This window comes from Mustelus asterias, chromosome 3, assembly GCF_964213995.1.
Source record: "Mustelus asterias chromosome 3, sMusAst1.hap1.1, whole genome shotgun sequence".
Lineage (NCBI taxonomy): Eukaryota > Metazoa > Chordata > Chondrichthyes > Carcharhiniformes > Triakidae > Mustelus > Mustelus asterias.
Genome location: NC_135803.1, coordinates 155,699,250 through 155,726,443, shown reverse-complemented (window position 1 = coordinate 155,726,443; position 27,194 = coordinate 155,699,250).

The following is a 27,194-nucleotide window of genomic DNA, read 5'->3' as shown; positions in this document are numbered from 1 at the left end:
CAGTGCGGCACTCCCTCAGCACTGTAACTGGCAGTGTGGGCAGTGTGGCACTCCCTCAGCACTGTAACTGGCAGCGTGGGCAGTGCGGCACTCCCTCAGCACTGTAACTGGCAGTGTCGGCAGTGCGGCACTCCCTCAGCACTGTAACTGGCAGTGTCGGCAGTGCGGCACTCCCTCAGCACTGTAACTGGCAGTGTCGGCAGTGCGGCACTCCCTCAGCACTGTAACTGGCAGTGTCGGCAGTGTGGCACTCCCTCAGCACTGTAACTGGCAATGTCGGCAGTGCGGCACTCCCTCAGCACTGTAACTGGCAGTGTCGGCAGTGTGGCACTCCCTCAGCACTGTAACTGGCAGTGTCGGCAGTGTGGCACTCCCTCAGCACTGTAACTGGCAGTGTGGGCAGTGTGGCACTCCCTCAGCACTGTAACTGGCAGTGTCGGCAGTGCGGCACTCCCTCAGCACTGTAACTGGCAGTGTCGGCAGTGTGGCACTCCCTCAGCACTGTAACTGGCAATGTCGGCAGTGCGGCACTCCCTCAGCACTGTAACTGGCAGTGTCGGCAGTGTGGCACTCCCTCAGCACTGTAACTGGCAGTGTCGGCAGTGTGGCACTCCCTCAGCACTGTAACTGGCAGTGTGGGCAGTGTGGCACTCCCTCAGCACTGTAACTGGCAGTAGCAGCCCTGTGCCGCCCTGCCTTAATGCCACAACAACAAATTTATTTTATTTTTTCTCTGCCGCTTTCCCCGTTCTTTATCCAGGTATAACGACCAGTAATTACCATCAAGCTCTCCACAGAGCAGAACTGTGGAATATTCCAGAACAGAGGCAGGTCTGTGTTAAAAGCAAAATCCTACAGATGCTGAATATCTGACATAAAAACAGAAAATGTTTGAAATACTCAGCAAGTCTGGCAGCGTCTGTGGAGAGAGGAACAGAGTTAATGGCCGTAATGTTTCAGCCCTCACGCCAGCGGGAACTTCCAGTCCTGCCAATGTGAATGGAGAGTTCAATGGTTCACTAGCTTCTGGAAAATTCCGGCGAATGTTTTGAGTCCAATAAAACTCTTCTTCAGAACTCTTTCTTCACTTGCGTTCACTCCACTGTGCAGTGTTTTGAAATAGTCTTCCATCGACAGCTTAATGGATTTCTTCTCAACCTCCAGGTTGAGTAGAAATCTCAATTCTCTCTCCACAGACACTGCAAGACCTGTTGAGTCTTTCCAGTACTTTCTGATTTTATGGAGGATTTGTGTTGGCGTTTTCCCTGTTTTCCCTATCCAGGCTAATCCTATTGTGGAATGGTGGAAGGGTGCGTTTCTGAATGGAGGGCTGTGACAAGTGGCGTTCCTCAGGGATCAGTGCTGGGATCTTTGCTGTTTGTAATATGTATAAATGATTTGGAGGAAAATGTGACTGGTTTGATTCGTAAGTTTGCGGATGACACAAAGGTTGGTGGATTTGCGGATAGCGATGAGGACCATCAGAGGATATAACAGGATATAGATCAGTTGGAGACTTGGGCGGAGAGATGGCAGATGGAGTTTAATCCGGACAAATGTGAGGTAATGCATTTTGGAAGGTCTAATACAGATAGGAAATAAACAGTAAATGGCAGAACCCTTAGGAGTATTGATAGGCAAAGGGATCTGGATGTATAGGTCCACAGGTCACTGAAAGTGGCAACGCAGGTGAAGAAGGTAGTCAAGAAGGCACAGGGCATGCTTGCCTTCATCGGCCAGAGCATTGAGTTTAAAAATTGGCAAGTCATGTTGCAGCTTTATAGAACCTTAGTTAGGCCGCACTTGGAATGTAGTGTTCAATTCTGGTCGCCACACTACCAGAAGGATGTGGTGGCTTTGGAGAGGGTACAGAAAAGATTTACCAGGATGTTGCCTGGTATGGAGGGCATTAGCTATGAGGAGAGGTTGGAGAAACTTGGTTTGTTCTCACTGGAGCGACGGAGGTTGAGGGGAGACCTGATAGAAGTCTACAAGATTATGAGAGGCATGGACAGAGTGGAGAGTCAGAAGGTTTTTCCCAGGGTGGAAGAGTCAATTACCAGGGGGCAGAGGTTTAAGATGCAAGGGGCAAGGTTTAAAGGAGACGTACGAGGCAAGTTCTTTGCACAGAGGGTGGTGGGTGCCTGGAACTCACTGCCGGGAGAGGTAGTGGAAGCAGATACAATAGTGACTTTTGAGGGACGTCTGGGCAAATACATGAATACGATGGGAATAGAGGGAGATGGTTTCCCGGAAGGGTAGGGGGTTTTAGTTCAGTCGAGTAGCATGGTCGGTGCAGGCTTGGAGGGCCGAAGGGCCTGTTCCTGTATCGGCAGAGCAGTACCCTTGCCAACATTCAGATTGTATTTCCACGGATACAGGGTCAGCAAACCCTCTATACAAAACCTGATACCAATACAGGTGCAAACATCCTTCCACTTTCTACACAAATGTATCTACGTGAAGAAGTGGCAAGTCATGATTCATGGTAGCACGGTGGCACGGTGGTTAGCACTGCTGCCTCACAGCGCCAGGGACCCAGTTTCAATTCCCGACTTGGGTCACTGTCTGTGTGGAGTCTGCACGTTCTCCCCGTGTCTGCATGGGTTTCCTCCGGGTGCTCCGGTTTCCTCCCACAGTCCGAAAGGCGTGCTGGTTAGGTGCATTGGCCGTGCTAAATTCTCCCTCAGTGTACCCGAACGGGTGCCAGAGTAACACTAATAATTAAAAAACAGATCTATTTTGAGTCCATTAAAAGGCTGCTTCGAGCCTGTTTTAATTTACATCGAGACTCATTGGCCACTCTCCGGCTCTCTGACTCACATCGGTTCATGGTGAAATAACGTCTTGATTTCAAAATTCTCATCCTTTATTTCAAACACATTCACGGCCTCTCCCTCCCTATCTCAGAAACCTCCTTCAACCTCACAACCCTCTCAGATATCTGTGCTCCTTGAATTCTGGTCACTTGAGTATCACTGAGTTTAATTGTTCCACAGCTGATGGCTGTATCTTATAATAAACACCTGCATTGTATACATTGGCCAGAATTTTACCAGCAAGCCTGCCCCGATTCCGGGGGCGGCAGAGGCTCGGTGAAGGCCTTGTGGGGATCGTACAAAACTCAGGCAGATGTGCCGGTAAAATTCCGCCCATTGTGTTATTGTGCTGTGACATTGTGTTGTGTCTCCATGCTGTGACACGTATCTTTGATACCATGGGGGTGGGGGAGGGAGGGGGGAGTGACTCTCCCTGAAGAATCGCAATGGCCCAGAGTATCAGGCATTGGGCAAAAATTGAAATAAGATTTCTGCAAAAGAGGAAGTGAAACCGCTTCTCCTTTTGAAGAAACCACAACTGTCAATCATGTTTAGAGTCTTTGTAAAGATTTGTCGTTAGGAACAAAGGGATACCTGAGATGCATTCAAGCGTGAAGTGAAAGGTAAATAAACACAGCTGACTGGAGGTTGAGTAGAAATCCATTAAACTGTCAATGGAAGACTATTTCAAAGCACTGCAGAATAAAGATTGGTGGCATGGTGGACCGTGAAGAAAGTTATCTCCAATTGCAACGGGATCTTGATCAATTGGGCCAGTGGGCTGACGAATGGCAGATGGAGTTTAATTTAGATAAATGCGAGGTGATGCATTTTGGTAGATTGAACCAGGGCAGGACTTACTCAGTTAATGGTAGGGTGTTGGGGACAGTTACAGAACAAAGAGATCTCGGGGTATATGTTCATAGCTCCTTGAAAGTGGAGTCACAGGTGGACAGAGTGGTGAAGAAGGCATTCGGCATGCTTGGTTTCATCAGTCAGAACATTGAATACAGGAGTTGGAACATCTTGTTGAAGTTGTACAAGACATTGGTAAGGCCACACTTGGAATACTGTGTGCAATTCTGGTCACCCTATTACAGAAAGGATATTATTAAACTAGAAAGAGTGCAGAAAAGATTTACTAGGATGCTACCGGGACTTGATGGATTGAGTTATAAGGAGAGGCTGAATAGACTGGGACTTTTTTCTCTGGAGCGTAGGATGCTGAGGGGTGACCTTATAGAGGTCTATAAAATAATGAGGGGCATAGATCAGCTAGATAGTCAATATCTTTTCCCAAAGGTAGGGGAGTCTAAAACTAGAGGGCATAGGTTTAAGGTGAGAGGGGAGAGATACAAAAGTGTCCAGAGGGGCAATTCTTTCACACAGAGGGTGGTGAGTGTCTGGAACAAGCTGCCAGAGGTAGTAGTAGAGCCGGGTACAATTTTAGCTTTTAAAAAGCATTTAGATAGTTACATGAGTGCGATGGGTATAGAGGGATCTGGGCCAAGTGCGGGCAATTGGGATTAGCTTAGGGGTTTTAAAAAAAAGGGTGGCATGGACAAGTTGGGCCGAAGGGCCTGTTTCCATGCTGTAACCTCTATGACTCTATAAAATTGACAGAGATGAAAGGCTTTCGGTGGAACAGAAAAGGTTTCAAAGTTTTTAGCTTGCTAGGAATGCTCAGAGACTTCAAAACAAAGCTGTGTGAATATATTGGAGTTGAGTGCACAGCTGTGGAGAAAGGATCACCACCCACCGCCCCCCCCCACAGTGAAATTGACATCTCCTCTCTGTCAGAGGACTTCGCAGGGATCTGCTCACACCTGCAGTTTCTGACAGGGGGAAAGGAAAACCCCTGCTGCAGAATGGAGTGCTACAATGATTTAAAATCCTGCCAGGTACCGGGGGCATGGAGATTAAAGTGACCTGGCCACTTCAGAATTTTCACAGCTGACAGGCAAGAATGCAGATATTAGAACATAGAACATCGAAAAAATACAGCACAAACAGGCCCTTCGGTCCACAAGTTGCGCCGGTCATGTCCCTACCTACCTCGGCTTATATATAGGCTTACCTATAACCCTCAATCCTATTAGGTCCCATGTACTCATCCAGGAGTCTCTTAAAAGACCCTATCGAGTTTGCCTCCACCACCACTGACGGCAGCCGATTCCACTCACCCACCACCCTCTGAGTGAAAAACGTACCCCTGACATCTCCTCTGTACCTACCCCCCAGCACCTTAAACCTGTGTCCTCTCGGAGCAGCCATTTCAGCCCAGGGAAAAAGCCTCCGAGAATCCACCCGATCTATACCTCTCAACATCTTGTACACCTCTATCAGGTCACCTCTCATCCTTCGTCTCTCCAAGGAGAAAAGACCGAGCTCCCTCAACCTATCCTCATAAGGCATGCCAACCAATCCAGGCAACATCCTTGTAAATCTTCTCTGCACCCTTTCAATAATTTCCACATCCCTCCTGTCATGAGGCGACCAGAACTGAGCACAGTACTCCAAATGGGCTCTGACGAGGGTCTTATAAAGCTGCATCATTATCCCCGGACTCCTAAACTCAATCCCTCGATTGATGAAGGCCAGCACACCATACGCCTTCTTAACCACCTCCTCTACCTGTGAGGCCGATTTAAGAGTCCAATGGACCTGGACCCCAAGGTCCTTCTGATCCTCTACACTGCTAAGAGTCTTACCCTTGATATTATACTCCTTCATCCCATTTGACCTGCCAAAATGGACCACTACACATTTATCTGGGTTGAAGTCCATCTGTCACTTCTCCGCCCAGTCTTGCATCCTATCTATGTCCCTCTGGAACTTCTGACATCCCTCCAACCTATCCACAACACCACCAACCTTCGTGTCATTGGCAAACTTACCAACCCATCCCTCCACTTCCTCATCCAGGTCATTTATGAAAATGACAAACAGCAAGGGTCCCAGAACAGATCCCTGGGGCACTCCACTGGTGACCGACCTCCATTCAGAAAAAAGACCCATCTACAACCACTCTCTGCCTTCTGCAGGCAAGCCATTGATCACAGGGCTGCCTGAAATCACCATGCTGGGGTGATCTTCAGGTCTGTCAGGGCTAGAGAGGTACTCCAGCCAAGAGACTCCCATCCCAGGGGAGAGTTGTGAGGTCAAACTGAGCACACACAACCCTCTGGACCCCTGGGGGACCCTCTCTCAAGCCAGGCAATGGCAAAGGGGCAAATGTCCACTGGATCTACTTCCTTGACCTCCCTCAGGGCCCAAGACTCCAGGGCAGGTGTCAGTGCCAGAGTGCCGGGGGAAGCGCACTTCTGGTTTCCTGCTTAGTCCCAGTTTGGGAGAATTGCAGCCCATTTGCCAACTCCAACATAACAAATTTCTCTCCATCCTGTGCTGACATCCACCTGAAGCTTGTTTGGTAAGTCTTTCTGTCTTTACAGAATGGTTTCAGAAACTATAATGATCCTCATCAGTTTAAATGGTTGGAAGTGTTTAATTCTGAGGACTGGTAGACTAGGGTCTGTTCTCTCGCTGCAGAGGTTATGTTTAAGTTTGTTCATTAGTGCCGAGATTAGGCTTACATTAACACTGCAATGAAGTTATTGTGAAAATTCCCTAAGATTTAAGGTTAAGTTTATCTGAGCTGTTGAAGGTGATTAACAGTTGTTGATAAAGAATAGATAGAATCATAGAATCCCTACAGTACAGAAGGAAGCCATTTGGCCCATCGAGCCTGTACCGACAACAATTCCACCCTATTCCCGTAACCCCACATATTTGTCCCACCAATCCTCAGAAACTAGGGTCAATTTAGCACGGCCAATCCGCCTAACCAGCACGTCTTTCGGACTGTGGGAGGAAACCGGAGCACCCGGAGGAAACCCACGCAGACACGGGGAGAACGTGCAAACTCCGCACTGACAGTGACCCAAGCTCGGGTCCCTGGCACTGTGAGGCAGCAATGCTAACCACTGTGCCACCTTGCCGCCGATAGAAGCTATTTCCTTTGACAGGGGTGAGCGGGACTTCAGAACACAGGCTGAAAACCTGGATATTGGAGCCAGGCCCGCTTTGTGCAACATCAGGAAGCACTCCCTCAAAGCAAGAGAAAGTCTGGAAACCACTCCCCGTCCCCGGAAAAATGTTTCCGAGGCTCAAATGGACTTCATGGTTTCCTGTTCGCTGTTGGGGCAGGTACCTGGGGGATGGTGAAAGGGAACCAAAGTGGATAGATAGAGTTAGAATCGAGTGGACAAATCCGAGGGCCGAATGGAATCTTCCTGTTCCTATATTGCTATTCTCCAGCCAGAACACAACAAGGCCTGTCCTCGGTGTGTGTAATCAGATGGGTGTGGGGTCCGTTATTCCTGGCCTGACGACTGTCTCAGTGCAGAATGATCTTTGTTTGCTTGAAGAAGTCAAAACATCAGCAGGGAAAGCACCGTCTTGCTGTGGATAAGGTATAGGTTATAGGAGCACCGAGATTCCGGGAAAACAATCAGGGTAGAACAAGCATTGGGAACATGGAGGTCCCAGCAGAAGCAGCCTGGTGGATTCGTTCAGGTCTCAGTGTCCCGACTGCTGCAAAGAAAAGAAAAAAGTCGCATTTCTATAGCACCTTTCATCCCCTCAGGAGATCTCAATGTGCTTTACAGTCAATGAAGTACAGTCAGGAGATTGTGTGTGGCAGTGGGGAGCGCCCCTGTCTCGGAGTCGGGAGTTCTGGATTTCCTGTGTCGAAGTCAAAGAACAAAGAACAAAGAACAAAGAACAGTACAGCACAGGAAACAGGCCCTTCGGCCCTCCAAGCCTGTGCCGCTCATTGGTCCAACTAGACCATTCGTTTGTATCCCTCCAATCCCAGACTGCTCATGTGACTATCCAGGTAAGTCTTAAAAACGATGCCAGCGTGTCTGCCTCCACCACCCTACTTGGCAGCGCATTCCAGGCCCCCACCACTCTCTGTGTAAAAAGCGTCCCTCTGATATCTGAGTTATACTTCGCCCCTCTCACCTTGAGCCAGTGACCCCTCATGATCGTCACCTCCGACCTGGGAAAAAGCTTCCCACTGTTCACCCTATCTATACCCTTCATAATTTTGTACACCTCTATTAGGTCTCCCCTCATTCTCCGTCTTTCCAGGGAGAACAACCCCAGTTTACCCAATCTCTCCTCATACCTAAGACCCTCCATACCAGGCCACATCCTGGTAAACCTTCTCTGCATTCTCTCTAAAGCCTCCACGTCCTTCTGGTAGTGCGGCGACCAGAACTGGACGCAGTATTCCAAATGTGGCCTAACCATCGTTCTATACAGCTGCATCATCAGATTCCAGCTTTTGTACTCTATACCCTGTCCTATAAAGGCAAGCATACCATATGCCTTCTTCACCACCTTCTCCACCTGTGCTGCCACCTTCAAGGATTTGTGGACTTGCACACCTAGGTCCCTCTGTGTTTCTATACTCTTGATGGCTCTGCCATTTATTGTATAACTCCCCCCCCACATTAGTTCTTCCAAAATGCATCACTTCGCATTTATCTGGATTAAATTCCATCTGCCATTTCTCCGCCCAATTTTCCAGCCTATCTATATCCTGCTGTATTGTCCGACAATGTTCATCGCTATCTGCAAGTCCAGCCATCTTCGTGTCATCCGGAAACCTGCTGATAACACCAGTTACACCTTCTTCCAAATCATTTATATATATCACAAATAGCAGAGGTCCCAGTACAGAGCCCTGTGGAACACCACTGGTCACAGACCTCCAGCCGGAAAAAGACCCTTCGACTGTTACCCTCTGTCTCCTGTGGCCAAGTCAGTTTTCTACCCTTCTAGCCACCTCTCCTTGTATCCCATGAGCCTTACCCTTTTTAACCAACCTGCCATGAGGGACTTTGTCAAATGCCTTACTGAAATCCATATAGACAACATCCACGGCCCTTCCTTCGTCAACCGTTTTTGTCACTTCCTCAAAAAACTCCACCAAATTTGTAAGGCACGACCTCCCTCTTACAAAACCATGCTGTCTGTCACTAATGAGATTGTTCTGTTCTAAATGCGCATACATCCTGTCTCGAAGAACCCTCTCTAACAACTTCCCTACAATGGACGTCAAGCTCACTGGCCTATAATTACCCGGGTTATCCCTGCTTCCCTTCTTAAATAACGGTATCACATTCGCTATCCTCCAATCCTCAGTGACCGCACCTGTGTCCAATGAAGAGACAAAGATTTCCGTCAGAGGCCCAGCAATTACATCTCTTGTCTCCCTGAGCAGTCGAGGATAGATGCCATTAGGCCCTGGGGATTTGTCAGTTTTAATGTTACCTAAAAATCGTAACACTTCCTCCCTTGTAATGGAGATTCTCTCTAACGAGTCAACACCTCCCTCTGAGACACTCCCAGTCAACAAGTCCCTCTCCTTTGTGAATACCGATGCAAAGTATTCATTTAGGATCTCCCCTATTCCCTTGGGTTCTAAGCATAATTCCCCTCCTTTGTCCCTGAGAGGTCCGACTTTTTCCCTGACAACTCTTTTGTTCCTAACATATGAATAAAATGCCTTAGGATTCTCCTTAATCCTATCTGCCAAGGACATTTTGTGACCTCTTTTTGCCCTTCTAACTCCCCGTTTGAGTTCTTTCCTACTCTCTCTGTATTCCTCCAGAGCTCCATCTGTTTTCAGTTGCCTGGACCTAACATACGCCTCTCTTTTCTTTTTGATCAAATCCTCAATTTCCCTGGTTATCCACGGCTCTCGAATCCTACCTTTCCTATCCTTCCTTTTTACAGGCACATGCCTGTTCTGCAGCCTTATCAACTGTTCCTTAAAAGACTCCCACATGCTAGACGTGGACTTACCCCCGAACAGCCTCTCCCAATCAACAGCCACCAACAGCCACCAATAGAGGGCACAGCCTCAAAATAAAGGGGGGTCAGTTTAGGACAGAGTGGAGGAGGAACTTCTTCTCTCAGAGGGTGGTGAATCTCTGGAATTCTCTGCCCACTGAAGTGGTGGAGGCTACCTCGTTGAATATGTTTAAATCACGGATAGATGGATTCCTGATCGGTAAGGGAATTAGGGGTTATAGGGATCAGGCGGGTAAGTGGAACTGATCCACTTCAGATCAGCCATGATCTTATTGAATGGCGGGGCAGGCTCGAGGGGCTAGATGGCCTACTCCTGCTCCTATTTCTTATGTTCTTATGTAATTCCTGCCTAATCCGGCTATAGTTAGCCTTCCCACAATTTAGCACCTTACCCTTAGGACAACACTCGTCCTTGTCCATTACTATCCTAAAGTTAACAGAGTTGTGGTCACTATTTGCCACATGTTCCCCTACCGAAACTTTGACAACCTGACCGGGCTCATTTCCCAGAACTAGATCCAGTATAGCCCCTCTCTAGTTGGGCTATCTTCATACTGTTCCAAAGAACCTACCAGTACGCATTTTACAAATTCCTCCCCATCCAGACCCCGAGCCTAAGCACTTTCCGGTCTATACCAGGGAAATTGAAATCTCCCACTACAACAACCCTATTTTTTCTGCACATATCCAGAATCTCCTGACATATCCGTTCCTCCACTTCCCGTGGGCTGTTGGGTGGCCTGTAGTATACCCCCAGCATAGTGACTGCACCTTTCCTGTTTCTGAGCTCCACTCACAGCGACTCATTACATGACCCCTCTAAATTGTACACCCTCTGCACCGCTGTAATATGCTCCCTCACCTTTTTTAGCCCCTCCTCTGTCTCGCCTAAAACACTTATACCCCGGGATATTCAGCTGCCAGTCCTGTCCTTCTTTTAACCATGACTCCGTCACCGCAACCACATCCAAATTCCGTGTAAGCATTAAGGCCCTAGGTTCGCCTGTCTTACCCGTGACGCTCCTCACATTGAAGCAGATGCACTCCAGACCTCCAGGCCCACTCAGGTCACCCTGCTCCAGAATGCTCTTCTTCTTAGCTAGCCTTGCTCTGGCCCCCAGCTCGACCCCAGCCTCAGTACTTACTGACCTACTGTTTTGATCCCCCTGCCACACTAGTTTAAACCCTGCCGAAACACTCAAGCAAAACTCCCAGCCTGGATATTTGTGCCTTTCCAGTTAAGGTGTAACCCATCCTTTCCGTACAGGTGCCATCCTCTCAAAGAACAAAGAACAAAGAACAGTACAGCACAGGAAACAGGCCCTTCGGCCCTCCAAGCCTGTGCCGCTCCTTGGTCCAACTAGACCAATCGTTTGTATCCCTCCATTCCCAGGCTGCTCATGTGACTATCCAGGTAAGTCTTAAACGATGTCAGCGTGCCTGCCTCCACCACCCTACTTGGCAGCGCATTCCAGGCCCCCACCACCCTCTGTGTAAAAAACGTCCCGCCGATGTCTGAGTTATACTTCGCCCCTCTCAGCTTGAGCCCGTGACCCCTCGTGATCGTCACCTCCGACCTGGGAAAAAGCTTCCCACTGTTCACCCTATCTATACCCTTCATAATCTTGTATACCTCTATTAGATCTCCCCTCATTCTCCGTCTTTCCAAGGAGAACAACCCCAGTCTACCCAATCTCTCCTCATAGCTAAGACCCTCCATACCAGGCAACATCTTGGTAAACCTTCTCTGCACTCTCTCCAATGCCTCCACGTCCTTCTGGTAGTGCGGCGACCAGAACTGGACGCAGTACTCCAAATGTGGCCTAACCAGCGTTCTATACAGCTGCATCATCAGACTCCAGCTTTTATACTCTATACCCTGTCCTATAAAGGCAAGCATACCATATGCCTTCTTCACCACCTTCTCCACCTGTGTTGCCACCTTCAAGGATTTGTGGACTTGCACACCTAGGTCCCTCTGTGTTTCTATACTCCTGATGACTCTGCCATTTATTGTATAACTCCTCCCTACATTATTTCTTCCAAAATGCATCACTTCGCATTTATCCGGATTAAATTCCATCTGCCACCTCTCCGCCCAATTTTCCAGCCTATCTATATCCTGCTGTATTGCCCGACAATGCTCTTCGCTATCCGCAATTCCAGCCATCTTCGTGTCATCCGCAAACTTGCTGATTACACCAGTTACACCTTCTTCCAAATCATTTATATATATCACAAATAGCAGAGGTCCCAGTACAGAGCCCTGCGGAACACCACTGGTCACAGACCTCCAGCCGGAAAAAGACCCTTCGACCACTACCCTCTGTCTCCTGTGGCCAAGCCAGTTCTCCACCCATCGAGCCACTTCTCCTTGTATCCCATGAGCCTTAACCTTCTTAACCAACCTGCCATGTGGGACTTTGTCAAATGCCTTACTGAAATCCATATAGACGACATCCACGGCCCTTCCTTCGAAGACTTCCCAATGATCTATGAATTTGAAACCCTCCCTGTTGCACCAGTCCTTTAGCCACATGTTCAATTGTAGAATCTCCCTGTTCCTGGCCTCACTAGCACTAGGCACTGGGAGCAGTCCAGAGATTGCTACCCTAGAGGCCTTATTTTTTAGCCTAGCACCCATCTCCCTGAATTGCTCTCGTATGACCCCCCTGCTCTTTCTACCAACGTCATTTTCACCAATGTGTACAATTACATCTGTTTGATTACCTTCCCTTTTTAATATGCTTCCTACCCTCTCGGAGACATTCAGTATCCCGGCACCAGGGAGGCAGACTACTATCCTGGAGTCTCATTCGTGCCCGCAGAACCGCCTGTCCGTGCCTCTAACCATCGCATCCCCCACCACTATTTCTCTCCTAATCCCCTTCTTTCCCTTCTGGGCCTCTGAGTCGGGAGTTCTGGGTTCCCTGTCTCGGAGTCGGGAGTTCTGGGTTCCCTGTGTCGGAGTCGGGAGTTCTGGGTTCCTGTGTCGGAGTCGGGAGTTCTGGGTTCCTGTTTCGGAGTTGGGAGTTCTGGGTTCCTGTGTCGGAGTCGGGAGTTCTGGGTTCCTGTCTCGGAGTCGGGAATTCTGGGTTCCTGTGTCGGAGTTGGGAGCTCTGGGTTCCCTGTCTCGGAGTCGGGAGTTCTGGGTTTCTATGTCGGAGTTGGGAGTTCTGGGTTCCTGTGTCGGAGTTGGGAGTTCTGGGTTCCCTGTCTCGGAGTCGGGAGTTCTGGGTTCCCTGTCTCGGAGTCGGGAGTTCTGGGTTCCTGTGTCGGAGTCGGGAGTTCTGGGTTCCCTGTCTCGGAGTCGGGAGTTCTGGGTTCCTGTGTCGGAGTCGGGAGTTCTGGGTTCCCTATCTCGGAGTCGGGAGCTCTGGGTTCCTGTGTCGGAGTCGGGAGCTCTGGGTTCCCTGGACCTGGGAGTCAGCGGAGTTGACAGGGGTGGGCACACAGCAGGTGCCATCATAGAAACCCTACAATGCAGAAGGAGGCCATTCGGCCCATCGAGTCTGCACCGACCACAATCCCACCCAGGCCCTACACCCACATATTTACCCACTAATCCCTCGAACCTATGCATCCCACGACTCTAAGGGGCAATTTTTAACCTGGCCAATCAACCTAACCCGCACATCTTTGGACTGTGGGAGGAAACCGGAGCACCCGGAGGAAACCCACGCAGACACGAGGAGAATGTGCAAACTCCACACAGACAGTGACCCGAGCCGGGAATCGAACCCGGGACCCTGGAGCTGTGAAGCAGCGGTGCTAACCACTGTACTACCGTGCCGCCATGTCTAATGGCGGCTCCCAGGGATTGCTGTAGATAAGGAGGTGCCAGGCGGAGGTAATTGTTGCAACCAGGTGGGAGGGAAGCTCCGATGGGCATGCTTGAGGGGCACCACTCTGCCAGAGAGTCTCCCTGTGTGCTGTGAAACTCCAGGGGCGCGAATTTCCAGCCACGCTCACCCTGAAACTGGAAAATTCCACCCGACGTCAGCGGACCTTCCCATGGCCCACCCCTCGCCCACTGGAATGGCATGGTGGGCAGCACGGGGAAATTCACTCCCTCTGCCTCTAAATAGGTGAATTGTCAAGTGGCAAATCCTTCCAACACACCCACAGTGGGTGGGTGAGAATGGGAGGGACTGCTGGGCTACCATGTTTGATAGAGAGTGAGAGTTTGATACGTTGGGGAAGGAAACTGCAGGGGATGGGCATAATTGTAATGTGGAACTTGCTACTATGCGTCCTTGATAAATATGTACCTTTCAGGCAGGGAGGAAGCAGACGTGTGAGGGAACAGTGGTTTACTAAGGAGGTTGAATCTCTTGTGAAGAGGAAGAAGGAGATTTATGTTAAGATGAGACGTGAAGGCTCAGTTAGGGCACTTGAGAGTTACAAGTTAGCCAGGAAGGACCTAAAGAAAGAGTTAAGAAGAGCCAGGAGGGGACATGAGAAGTCTTTGGCAGGTAGGATCAAGGAAAACCCTGAAGCTTTCTATAGGTATGTCAGGAGTAAAAGAATGACTAGGGTAAGATTAGGGCCAGTCAAGGACAGTAGTGGGAAGTTGTGCGTGGAGTCTGAAGAGATAGGAGAGGCACTAAATGAATATTTTTCGTCGGTATTCACACTGGAGAGGGACGGTGTTGTCGAGGGGAGTACTGAGATGCAGGCTGTTGGACTGGATGGGATTGATGTTCATAAGGAGGAGGTGTTAGCAATTCTGGAAAGGGTAAAAATAGATAAGTCCCCTGGGCCGGATGGGATTTATCCTAGGATTCTCTGGGAGGCTAGAGAGGAGATTGCAGAGCCTTTGGCTTTGATCTTTGTGTCGTCATTGTCTACTGGAACTGTGACAGAAGACTGGAGGATAGCAAATGTTGTCCCCTTGTTCAAGAAGGGGAGTAGGGACAACCCTGGTAATTATAGGCCGGTGAGCCTTACTTCTGTTGTGGGCAAAGTATTGGAAAGGATTATAAGAGATAGGATTTATAATCACCTAGAAAGGAATAATTTGATTAGGGATAGTCAGCACGGTTTTGTGAAGGGTAGGTCATGCCTCACAAACCTTATTGAGTTCTTTGAGAAGGTGACCAAAGAGGTGGATGAGGGTAAAGCGGTTGATGTGGTGTATATGGATTTCAGAAAAGCGTTTGATAAGGTTCCCCATGGTAAGCTTTTGCAGAAAATATGGACACATGGGATTGAGGGTGATTTAGTGGTTTGGATCAGGAATTGGCTACCTTTAAGAAAACAGAGGGTCGTGGTTGATGGGAAATATTCATCCTGGAGTTCAGTTACTAGTGGTGTACCGCAAGGATCTGTTTTGGGGCTACTGCTGTTTGTCATTTTTATAAATGACCTGGATGAGGGCGTAGGAGGATGGATTAGTAAATTTGCAGATGACACTAAAGTCGGTGGAGTTGTAGACAGTGCGGAGGGAAGTGGCAGGTTACAGAGGGACATAGATAAGCTGCAGAGCTGGGCTGAGAGGTGGCAAGTGGAGTTTAATGCGGACAAGTTGAGGTGATTCACTTTGGAAGGAGTAACAGGAATACAGAGTACTGGGCTAATGGTAAGATACTTGGTAGTGTGGATGAATAGAGGGATCTGGGTGTCCATGTGCATAGATCCCTGAAAGTTGGCACCCAGGTTGATAGGGTTGTTAAGAAGGCGTACGGTGTGTTAGCTTTTATTGGTAGAGGGATTGAGTTTCGGAGCCAGGAGGTCATGCTGCAGCTGTACAAAACTCTGGTGCGGCCGCATTTGGAGTATTGCGTACAGTTCTGGTTGCCGCATTATAGGAAAGATGTGGAAGTGTTGGAAAGGGTGCAGAGGAGATTTACCAGGATGTTGCTTGGTATGGCGGGAAGATCGTATGAGGAAAGGCTGAGGGACTCGAGGTTGTTTTCGTTAGAGAGAAGAAGGTTAAGAGGTGACTTAATAGAGGCATACAAGATGATCAGAGGATTAGATAGGGTGGATAGTGAGAGCCTTTTTCCTCGGATGGTGATGGCGAATACAAGGGGACATAGCTTTAAATTGAGGGGTGAGAGATATAGGACAGATGTTCGAGGTAGGTTCTTTACTCAGAGAGTAGTAAGGGCATGGAATGCCCTGCCTGCAGCAGTAGTGGACTCGCCAACATTAAGAGCATTCAAATGGTTATTGGATAAACATATGGATGATATTGGAATAGTGTAGATTAGAGGGGCTTTAGATTGGTTCCACTGGTCGGCGCAACATCGAGGGCCGAAGGGCCTGTACTGCGCTGTAATGTTCTATGTTCTATGTTCTATGATGACCCTCAACCTATAGCCTCTGGCTTCAGGCCGGTGACCTGTTCCAGGATGAAACGAGCTCCAGAAGCAGACAGAAGTGTGTGCTTTGTCTGCCTGATGCATCTTGAGAACAGGAAGGATTTGAAATCGAAGAAGTGCAGTCACTGTTGTATACCAACGAAACGTGGGAGCCAGTGTGTGTGTCCTGAGAAGGAGGAGTGTAATAATGGCCAGAAAATCTGTGGGCTGAGGGATAAATGTTGGCTCAAAAAGCAAGGATGTCTTCCCCAATGATCCGAGGTTAATATCTATTCCTCAACCCTCAATCTCCCAACAATCTCTGACCATTTGCCACATGGGATTACCTTTTGACGTGTTAGAAACATAGAAACATAGAAAATCTACAGCACAAACAGGCCCTTCGGCCCACAAGTTGCGCTGAACACATCCCTACCTTCTAGACCTACCTATAACCCTCCATCCTATTAAGTCCCATGTACTCATCCAGGAGTCTCTTAAAAGACCCTATTGAGTTTGCCTCCACCACCACTGATGGCAGCCGATTCCACTCGCCCACCACCCTCTGTGTGAAAAACTTACCCCTAACATCTCCCCTGTACCTACCCCCCAGCACCTTAAACCTGTGTCCTCTCGTAGCAGACATTTCCACCCTGGGAAAAAGCCTCTGAGAGTCCACCCGATCTATGCCTCTCAACATCTTATACACCTCTATTAGGTCTCCTCTCATCCTTCGTCTCTCCAAGGAGAAAAGACCGAGCTCCCTCAGCCTATCCTCATAAGGTATGCCACTCAATCCAGGCAACATCCTTGTAAATCGCCTCTGCACCCTTTCAATCTATTCCACATCCTTCCTATAGTGAGGTGACCAGAACTGAGCACAGTACTCCAAGTGGGGTCTGACGAGGGTCTTATATAGCTGCATCATTATCCCCGGACTCCTAAACTCAATCCCTCGATTTCCCAACATTATAACAGTGTTGTCACTGTTATAATGTTGGGGAATGATTTGTGCACAGGAAGACCCCACAGACAGTAATGGGGTAAGCACTGGATGATATGTTTCAGTGATGTTGGTTGAGGATAGATTGTACCAGGCATATGAGACCTGTGGATTCCTTAACTAAGGAATTTTAAATTCCTTCCCAGGTTTAATAATTACATGAGTGACGATACTTCCAAAAATACTCCACTGGTTGGAAAGTGAGTTGGGACATCCAGTGGGTGCAAAAGTTGCAATATCGACACAAATACTTTCTTTCCTCCCTTCTTTACTTCCTTCCGTCGCTGGCTCGTCCAGCATTTATTGCCAATCCTAGTGGCACGGTGGCACGGTGGTTAGCCCTGCTGCCTCACAGCACCGGGGACCTGGGTTCAATTCCCAGCTTGGGTCGGCACGGTAGCACAGTGGTTTGCACTGCTGCTTCACAGCTCCAGGGACCTGGGTTCGATTCCCGGCTCGGGTCACTGTCTGTGCGGAGTTTGCACATTCTCCCCGTGTCTGCGTGGGTTTCCTCCGGGTGCTCCGGTTTCCTCCCACAGTCCAAAGATGTGCAGACTGGCCAAGCTAAATTGCCCCTTAGTGTCCCGGGATGCGTAGATTAGAGGGATTACTGGGTAAATATGAGGGTTAGAGGGATTAGCAGGTAAAATATGTAGGGATATGGGGATAGGGCCTGGGTGGGATTGTGGTCGGTGCAGACTCGATGGGCCAAATGGCCTCTTTCTGCACTGTAGGGGTTCTATGGTCACTGTCTGTGCAGAGTCTGCACGTTCTCCCCGTGTCTGCATGGGTTTCCTCCGGTTTCCTCCCACAGTCTGAAAGACGTGCTGGTTGGCCGTGCTAAATTCTCCCTCAGTCTACTCGAACAGGCGCCGGAGTGTGGCGACTAGGGGATTTTCACAGTAACTTCACTGCGCTGTTGATGTAAACCTACTTTATTATTTATTAGTCACAAGTAAGATTTATATTAACACTGCAATGAAGTTACTGTGAAATTTCCCTAATCGCCACACTCTGGCGTCTGTTCGGGTCAATGCACCCTAACCAGCACGTCTTTCAGACTGTGGGAGGAAACCGGAGCACCCGGAGGAAACCCACGCAGCCACGGGGAGAACGTGCAGACTCCACACAGACAGTGACCCGAGCCGGGAATCGAACCCAGGTCCCTGGCGCTGCAAGGCAGCAGTGCTAACCACCGTGCTGCCCCACACTAATAAATAAACTAAACTTTAAAACAGTTTGGCCTTGAGAAGGTTGTGGCGAGCTGCCTTCTTGGACCGCTGCAGCCCCTGTAGGGAAGTGCTTTTTGGGAGGGAGTTCCTGGACTGTGACCCTGTGACTATGAGACGTTCTGCGATGGAACCAGTCCTTCAGGAGGAGCTGAAGCTAAAAACACAAACACATTTGATTTTCCAAACAACAGAAAAACTCGAATGGAAGGGTTAAAGGTGACAAAGGTGGAGGGAGTTGATCTGAATCTGTCCCATCAGGAACCACACACTGTCACAATATAAACATCTTTTCTTTACCAGCGGTTAACAGCGCTGTCGCTCAGATGAGCAGGCAGTGAGTGGAAGGGGATCTAATTGAGAAGCAGTGAGGTTGGAGCCCTGAGGAAAAGGGGGAACAAACATTCACTTAAAAATCAGTTGCAATCAGTTCTGGAGTGGAGTTGGGACTGGAATCTGATAGAGAGCGATTACTGTAAAACTCTCCAGCATCAAAATCTGCTGCACTTTGCCAGGATTGTCAAAGTAATTAATGAAATGCTTCCGAAAAGATGCTCTAATCATTCCTGATGCTATCTCCTTGAAAGCATTTCTCTCTCTCTCTCTTGTTCTATAACTAATTATAAGAAATGATGCTTGTTCCCAACGCCCGCTCTGCCCTGGCGGTGTCAACAGTGTCAGTAAGTTGGCAACATTCTCGCCTCTCAGTCAGAGGGTTGGTGATCCAGGTCCCACTTCAGAGGCCTCCAAACCATATCCAGGCTGACACTCCCAGCGCAATACAGAGAAAGTGCCGCACTGTCAGAGGGTCAGTACTGAGGGAGTGCCGCACTGTCAGAGGGTCAGTGCTGAGGGAGTGCTACACTGTCAGGGGGTCAGTACTGAGGGAGTGCCGCACTGTCAGGGGGTCAGTACTGAAGGAGTGCCGCACTGTCAGAGGGTCAGTACTGAGGGAGTGCCGCACTGTCAGAGGGTCAGTACTGAAGGAGTGCCGCACTGTCAGAGGGTCAGTACTGAAGGAGTGCCGCACTGTCAGAGGGTCAGTACTGAGGGAGTGCCGCACTGTCACAGGGTCAGTACTGAGGGAGTGCCGCACTGTCAGAGGGTCAGTACTGAGGGAGTGCCGCACTGTCACAGGGTCAGTACTGAGGGAGTGCCGCACTGTCACAGGGTCAGTACTGAGGGAGTGCCGCACTGTCAGAGGGTCAGTACTGAGGGAGTGCTGCTCTCTAACAATGCTGGCTCTGTAGAAGAGTCATACGGACTCTAAAGATTAATTCTGTTTCTCTGTTCATAGTTGCTGCCAGACCTGCTGATTTTTTACAGCATTTTCTGTTTCCTGTTCAGCCAAGGTCAGTATTTTCTCTTTCAGATGGATGTAAATACACAGGCAGCGTGTGACAGAACAGCAATCATAGCTAATAGTTATTCCTGAACCAACATCATGGTAAATACAGATAAACCAACTATTGTCTCATTGCTATATGTGGGATCTTGCTGTGTGCTAATTGCCTTGCTCATTTCTTGTGTTCTAGCTGTGACTACACGTCAGGAGTACTTTATTGGGGTTATAGTAACTCCAGGACTCGGCTGTGAAGGAACTGTGCTTTTACTGCACAAAATGAAAATTAACAATAACCACAAGTCTAAGGCGAACGCAACAGGTTCCAACTGGTGCTAAATGGTTCATGGATCCTCTCAGGGTCTTGCTTTGTACTGGGCCCGGTATACGAGCTCCACCTGGTGGGTTCATTACCAATCCCCATAGGGCCAAACTGGGAGGTCAATTCATGATTCCTCTTGCAGATCACGGGGTTATCACAGATGTGAAGCACTCTGGGATGTCCTGTGGTTGTGAAAGGTGCTATATAAATGTAAGTTCTTTCTTGAATACGTGATTCGATTGATTCTATCTCTGTGATGGTGAAAGAGCATGAGGTTCGATGACCCTACTCAGGCACACGGATACAGAACGGGTTACAACAACTTATATTTGCATATCAACTCCCCAAGGCATGTCCTCGGACTGTTAATTAAACAGAATTTGACACCGAGAGGCTTATAAAGAGAAACTAGGACCGCTGCCCAAATGTTTGGTGAAAGATGTTATAATCAGATCAGAAACTCCAAACTGTTTTATGGAGCCCACCTGGATCATACATTTTGCACCTTGAATTTGGCTGGGATAAGCATGATGTGTTCCACTTCAGGTGTGATTCAAATGACCCACTACGGAGCTTTTATCAAACAAAGTTTACTTAAGAATATAGTTAACATGTATGGAAAGAAAATGAGCAAGAACTTTTATCAGTTACAAACAAAAACAAAACAATCATGACAATGACAACGTTAATTATATCAAATATAACAAATAGTTCTAAAATGTTCCAATCAAACAAAATATCCCATGGACAAAAAAACCCTTTCCACAGGTTTAACACGGCAAAGACTAATGCTCACGTGATACTGGGACTGAGTCCTTTAGATGAATGCTGCAGTTCTCTTGAGGCACACACACACACAAGCTTGGAGTCAGAACAGTTTCCCAGCACACCAGGGAGAGACTCTGGTCAAGCCACCAACAGCAGATTGTCTACTCCAGGCAGGCAAGAAGCCTTGCTTTCAGCTAACCAGCAGAATTTCCAAAACCAGAGAAAGTGAGAAACACTTCCTTCCAGCTTGATGTCCCTTCTAAACTAAAACTGCTGCCATCCAAACTGAAAAAAATGAAACCTTAAATTCATTCAGAAAAAAAACTGTCCAAAACACATGACCTTCCTCCTAACAATGCAGGGTCTTAAAAGATCCCAGAGTAAATAGAACATAGAACATAGAACATAGAACATTACAGCGCAGAACAGGCCCTTCGGCCCACGATGTTGCACCGACCAGTTAAAAAAAAAATTAAAAAAAAAAATCAACAAACCCCATTTAAGTCGCAATAAAAGGACTTCTCCAGATAACACGGTGCCACAATGAAAAAAAAACTGAAGTGAGAGCTGCAGAGAACATGATCCAAAAAAAATCTCTTAAAGGTACACTAGAGTCACAGAGGTAGGAATTAAGGAGGAAAGAGAGAGAGAGAGAGAGACGGAGATTTGATTTGATTTGATTTATTATTGTCACATGTATTAGCATACAGTGAAAAGTATTGTTTCTTGCGTACTATACAAAGCATACTATTCATAGAGAAGGAAACGAGAGAGTGCAGAAGGTAGTGTTACAGTTATAGCTCGGGTGTAGAGAAAGATCAACTTAATGCGAGGTCGGTCCATTCAAAAGTCTGATGGCAGCAGGGAAGAAGCTGTTCTTGAGTCGGTTGGTACGTGACCTCAGATTTTTGTATCTTTTTCCCAACGGAAGTGCTCAGGGTCCTTAATTATGCTGGCTGCTTTTCCGAGGCAATAGGAAGTGTAGACAGAGTCAATGGATGGGAGGCTGGTTTGCGTGATGGATTGGGCGACATTCACGACCTTCTGTAGTCTCTTGCGGTCTTGGGCAGAGCAGGCGCCATACCAAGTGTTGTAGTATGTGTGTGTATGAGTGAGTGTGTGTGTGAGTGTGTGTGTGTGTGTGTGTGTGTGTGTGAGTGAGTGTGTGTGTGAGTGAGTGTGTGTGTGTGTGTGTGTGTGTGTGTGTGAGTGAGTGTGTGAGTGAGTGTGTGTATGTGTGTGTGTGTATGTGTGTGTGTGTGTGTGTGTGTGTGTGTGTGTGTGTGTGAGTGAGTGTGTGAGTGAGTGTGTGTGTGGTGGAGTGTGGTGGAGTGTGGTGGAGTGTGGTAAGGAGGAAATCCAAGTGTAGTTTTTACATTTACAGGCTTGTATACCGACACACGGTGATGTGGTAATGAAAGTTATATGCAACATCAAGAACAAATCATTACCCTTTGTAAATGATTCCAGGACATCAACAGAAAATGCTGGAAAATCCCAGCAGGTCTGACAGCATGTGTGGGGAGAGAATAGGGCCAACGTTTCAAGTCAGGATGACTCTGTCAGATCAAAAACAATTAATTTGAGTAAATGCATTGAGCAAATCTCATGCCCCTAACCCTAACCCTAACCCCTAGTTGCCACACTCCAGCGCCTGTTCGGGTACACTGAGGGAGAATTTAGCATGGCCAATGCACTAACCAGCACGTCTTTCAGACTGTGGGAGGAAACCGGAGCAACTGGAGGAAACCCACACAGACACGGGGAGAACGTGCAGACTCTGCACAGACAGTGACCCAACCTTCCCTTACCGACCCAAGCTGGGAATTGAACCCGAGTCCCTGGCGCTGTGAGGCAACAGTGCTAACCACGGTGCCACCAGTGATTCCCCAGGGTTGCAGTCAGTTTTCACACCAGGAATATGGCCTGGAACAATTTGGTATCTTGTAAGATGTTTGAGGCCTTTGGGCAGAATGAACTGGTATTTTATGAATGGAACCATTTACTGTTCCAATTTACTGTACCGTGTCCAGTTCCGCCCCCCATACACCCCAGGATCCATAAGAAAGAAGAAATAATTCTGAAAGTCTGATTGGACCAATTGGAATAATCATTGGAAAAATGAATAAAGAAATAAAACACTGGAAATTGCCTGGACGCTTCCTGCGATGAATACAGAAAGGATTACTAATATTCACAGTAACAGTGAGAACCTCACACTATAAAACAAACTCCAATTGACCATGGTGACCATGGTGACCATGATGGGTGCGGGGCGGTGCATTGGAGAGGAGCTTTAACTTTAACTTTTATTATTCAGTTTCTTCCGCATTCCTCTCCAAAATTCCCCTTCAGTCCTTAATCCCGCTTTGATCCCAAATCCAAGCTCCATTTTGTCATTATAACGATAAATTATTTCTGGTGATGTCCTCAGAGAACTCGGCAGGATCAGGAGGATTTAGCTTTACATAAGAACATAAGAACATAACATAAGAAATAGGAGCAGGAGTAGGCCATCTAGCCCCTCGAGCCTGCCCCGCCATTCAATAAGATCATGGCTGATCTGACGTGGATCAGTACCACTTACCCGCCTGATCCCCATAACCCTTAATTCCCTTACCAATCAGGAATCCATCCATCCGCGCTTTAAACATATTCAGAGAGGTAGCCTCCACCACCTCAGTGGGCAGAGAATTCCAGAGATTCACCACCCTCTGGGAGAAGAAGTTCCTCCTCAACTCTGTCTTAAACCGACCCCCCTTTATTTTGAGGCTGTGTCCTCTTGTTTTAACTTCCTTACTAAGTGGAAAGAATCTCTCCGCCTCCACCCTATCCAGCCCCCGCATTATCTTATAAGTCTCCATAAGATCCCCCCTCATCCTTCTAAACTCCAACGAGTACAAACCCAATCTCCTCAGTCTCTCCTCATAATCCAAACCCCTCATCTCCGGTATCAACCTGGTGAACCTTCTCTGCACTCCCTCCAATGCCAATATATCCTTCCTCATATAAGGGGACCAATACTGCACACAGTATTCCAGCTGCGGCCTCACCAATGCCCTGTACAGGTGCATCAAGACATCTCTGCTTTTATATTCTATCCCCCTCGCAATATAGGCCAACATCCCATTTGCCTTCTTGATCACCTGTTGTACCTGCAGACTGGGCTTTTGCGTCTCATGTGTGCAGTCAGGACCATTCAGAAAGGTCACTTTATCTCTGTCCCCTTTCTTGTTCATTGGCCGTAGCTCCTCCTCTGTCAGGCAGTCCAACTCATTTGTTTGCTCTGGATCTTCACCCTCGCTTTCCGTGCACTCTTTGGCAAAGATACACAGCAGATTGCTTTCTTTCGTGTCAAAACCTGCTGCAACCATGGCTCCGGAGATCACCATAGTAGTTACGCGGTGTGAAAACCTGCGTCATTTACTCAAACACCAGCTAGGAACAGCACAGTTTCACTGGGTATCCACATCTGTGCAAACTGTACAGATTCATTACCCCAGCAGTTCATTTCAAATGATGGTACAGTTTCAGCGAACAGTCTAACTTCACATTGTTGTTCTTTTCTTTGATCTTAGAATCTTAGAAATCTTAGAAACCCTACAGCACAGAAAGAGGCCATTTGGCCCATTGAGTCTGCACCGACCACAATCCCACCCAGGCCCTATCCCCATATCCTTACATATTTACCCACTAATCCCACTAACCTACGCTTCCCAGGACACTAAGGGCAATTTTAGCATGGCCAATCAACCTAACCCGCACATCTTTGGACTGTGGGAGGAAACCGGAGCACCCGGAGGAAACCCACGCAGACACGAGGGGAATGTGCTAACTCCACACAAACAGTGACCCAAGCCGGGAATCGAACCCAGGTCCCTGGAGCTGTGAAGCAGCAGTGCTAACCACTGTGCTACCGCCCCAGTAGTAACATATCTGCAGTAGTAACATATTTATGCTCCTCTGTCTCCATCATGCGATCATACATGACTGTTAATTCATCTACAATCTTTTTTGCATAGACGATGAGCTGTTTTTGACAAGCTTGCAATTTATAGTCAGGTAATTTCAACAACTCAGAAACAGGTTCCAATTCAGCCAACTGTTCTTGCATCCGTCTCTGCACCTGCTCACTTTCTTTATTCACATCATTATCCAGTAATTGGTTCTCCTTCTCCACCTTCACCAGTTTTACATGTTTGATGAAGACTTCCGGCTGCAGCATCTCAGACTGAGTAAATATCAACTTCTTCTGAACCTGAGCCAATTTGAGAGAATTAAATCTACATGAATATTACTCAATTGGAGCAGCATTTTCTACAACTACCTCATTCACAATTATTTTCCCACATATCTCTCCATGAACTCGCCATGTAATTTTAATAAATCTTTCAGGTCATTTTTATTTTTCTCCGGAAGATAACTCAATAATTTATGCCTATTTCTGATGACTTTCTTATTGTCCAATTTAATTTCAGTGTCAAATTCAGAATCATCTGGATTTGGTTGTTCACTCTGAGTTGCAACCACGAACATATCTGTTTCTGCTTTCCTCCCCTATTAAAATACCGTTTGAACATAATCACGTGACATACTCTGTGAGTTTTCCTTCTATCTGGCGTTTTTATTAAATAATTCGCCTCACTCAATTTCCTTTCAATTTGATGAAGGTAACTGAACCTTGCTTTATAAGGTTCACCTAACACGGGTAGCAACACTAATGCAAAACTAGCAAAACTATGAATTTTTGATTTCTTATCCACTTCCTGTTTCATCGCATGCTGTGCCACTTTTAAATGTTGTCTAGCCATTTCACCTGCTCTATTCAACCCATCCCTAAAAATTGACACATAGTCCAATAATGTAGTCTCAAAACGCTGACACCAATTTTTCTTTGATCAATTTAAATGGTCCCTCTTACCTCATGACCAAAAATCAATTCAAATGGACTGTATTTGGTTGACTCCTAAGGTGCATCCCTGTCTTGTGAAAAGAGGGAAGCTTATGTAGGGATGAGGAAACAAGGTTCAGATGGCTCGATTGAGGGTTACAAGTTAGCAAGGAATGAGCTGAAAAAGGGGCTCAGGGGAGCTCGGAGGGGACATGAGAAGTCCTTGGCGGGTCGGATCAAGGAAAACCCCAAGGCTTTTTACTCTTATGTGAGGAAGAAAAGAATGACCAGGGTGAGGTTAGGGCCGGTCAAGGACAGTAGTGGGAACTTGTGTATGGAGTCAGTGGAGATAGGCGAGGTGATGAATGAATACTTTTCTTCAGTGTTCACCAAGGAGAGGGGCCATGTTTTTGAGGAAGAGAAGGTGTTACAGGCTAATAGGCTGGAGGAAATAGATGTTCGGAGGGAGGATGTCCTGGCAGTTTTGAATAAACTGAAGGTCGATAAGTCCCCTGGGCCTGATGAAATATATCCTAGGATTCTTTGGGAGGCAAGGGATGAGATTGCAGAGCCTTTGGCTTTGATCTTTGGGTCCTCGCTGTCCACGGGGATGGTGCCAGAGGACTGGAGAGTGGGGAATGTTGTTCCTCTGTTTAAGAAAGGGAATAGAAATGACCCTGGTAATTATAGATCGGTTAGTCTTACTTCGGTGGTTGGTAAATTGATGGAAAGGGTCCTTAGGGATGGGATTTACGACCATTTAGAAAGATGCGGATTAATCCGGGATAGTCAGCACGGATTCGTGAAGGGCAAGTCGTGCCTCACAAATTTGATTGAATTTTTTGAGGAGGTAACTAAATGTGTTGATGAAGGTAGGACAGTTGATGTCATATACATGGATTTTAGTAAGGCGTTTGATAAGGTCCCCCATGGTCGGCTTATGATGAAAGTGAGGAGGTGTGGGATAGAGGGAAAGTTGGCCGATTGGATAGGTAACTGGCTGTCTGATTGAAGACAGAGGGTGGTGGTGGATGGAAACTTTTCGGATTGGAGGCAGGTTGCTAGCGGAGTGCCACAGGGATCAGTGCTTGGTCCTCTGCTCTTTGTGATTTTTATTAATGACTTAGAGGAGGGGGCTGAAGGGTGGATCAGTAAATTTGCTATGACACCAAGATTGGTGGAGTAGTGGATGAGGTGGAGGGCTGTTGTAGGCTGCAAAGAGACATAGATAGGATGCAAAGCTGGGCTGAAAAATGGCAAATGGAGTTTAACCCTGATAAATGTGAGGTGATTCATTTGGTAGGACTAATTTAAATGTGGATTACAGGGTCAAAGGTAGGGTTCTGAAGACTGTGGAGGAACAGAGAGATCTTGGGGTCCATATAGAGAGCAGATCTCTGGGGGTGAGCCGAGTGAGAAAGCTCAGGTGGTTAGGGGCTGTAAAAGACTGGGCCTTGTGATTGGGGACTCCACAATTAAGGGGACAGATAGGAGGGTCGGAACTAAAGGTAGGGACTCAGGGTTGGTGTGTTGCCTACCAGGGGCTGGGGTCCGGGATGTGTCTGACAGGGTATTCAGGACTCTTAGGGGGGAGGGAGATAAACCACAAGTTATTGTACATGTGGGGACA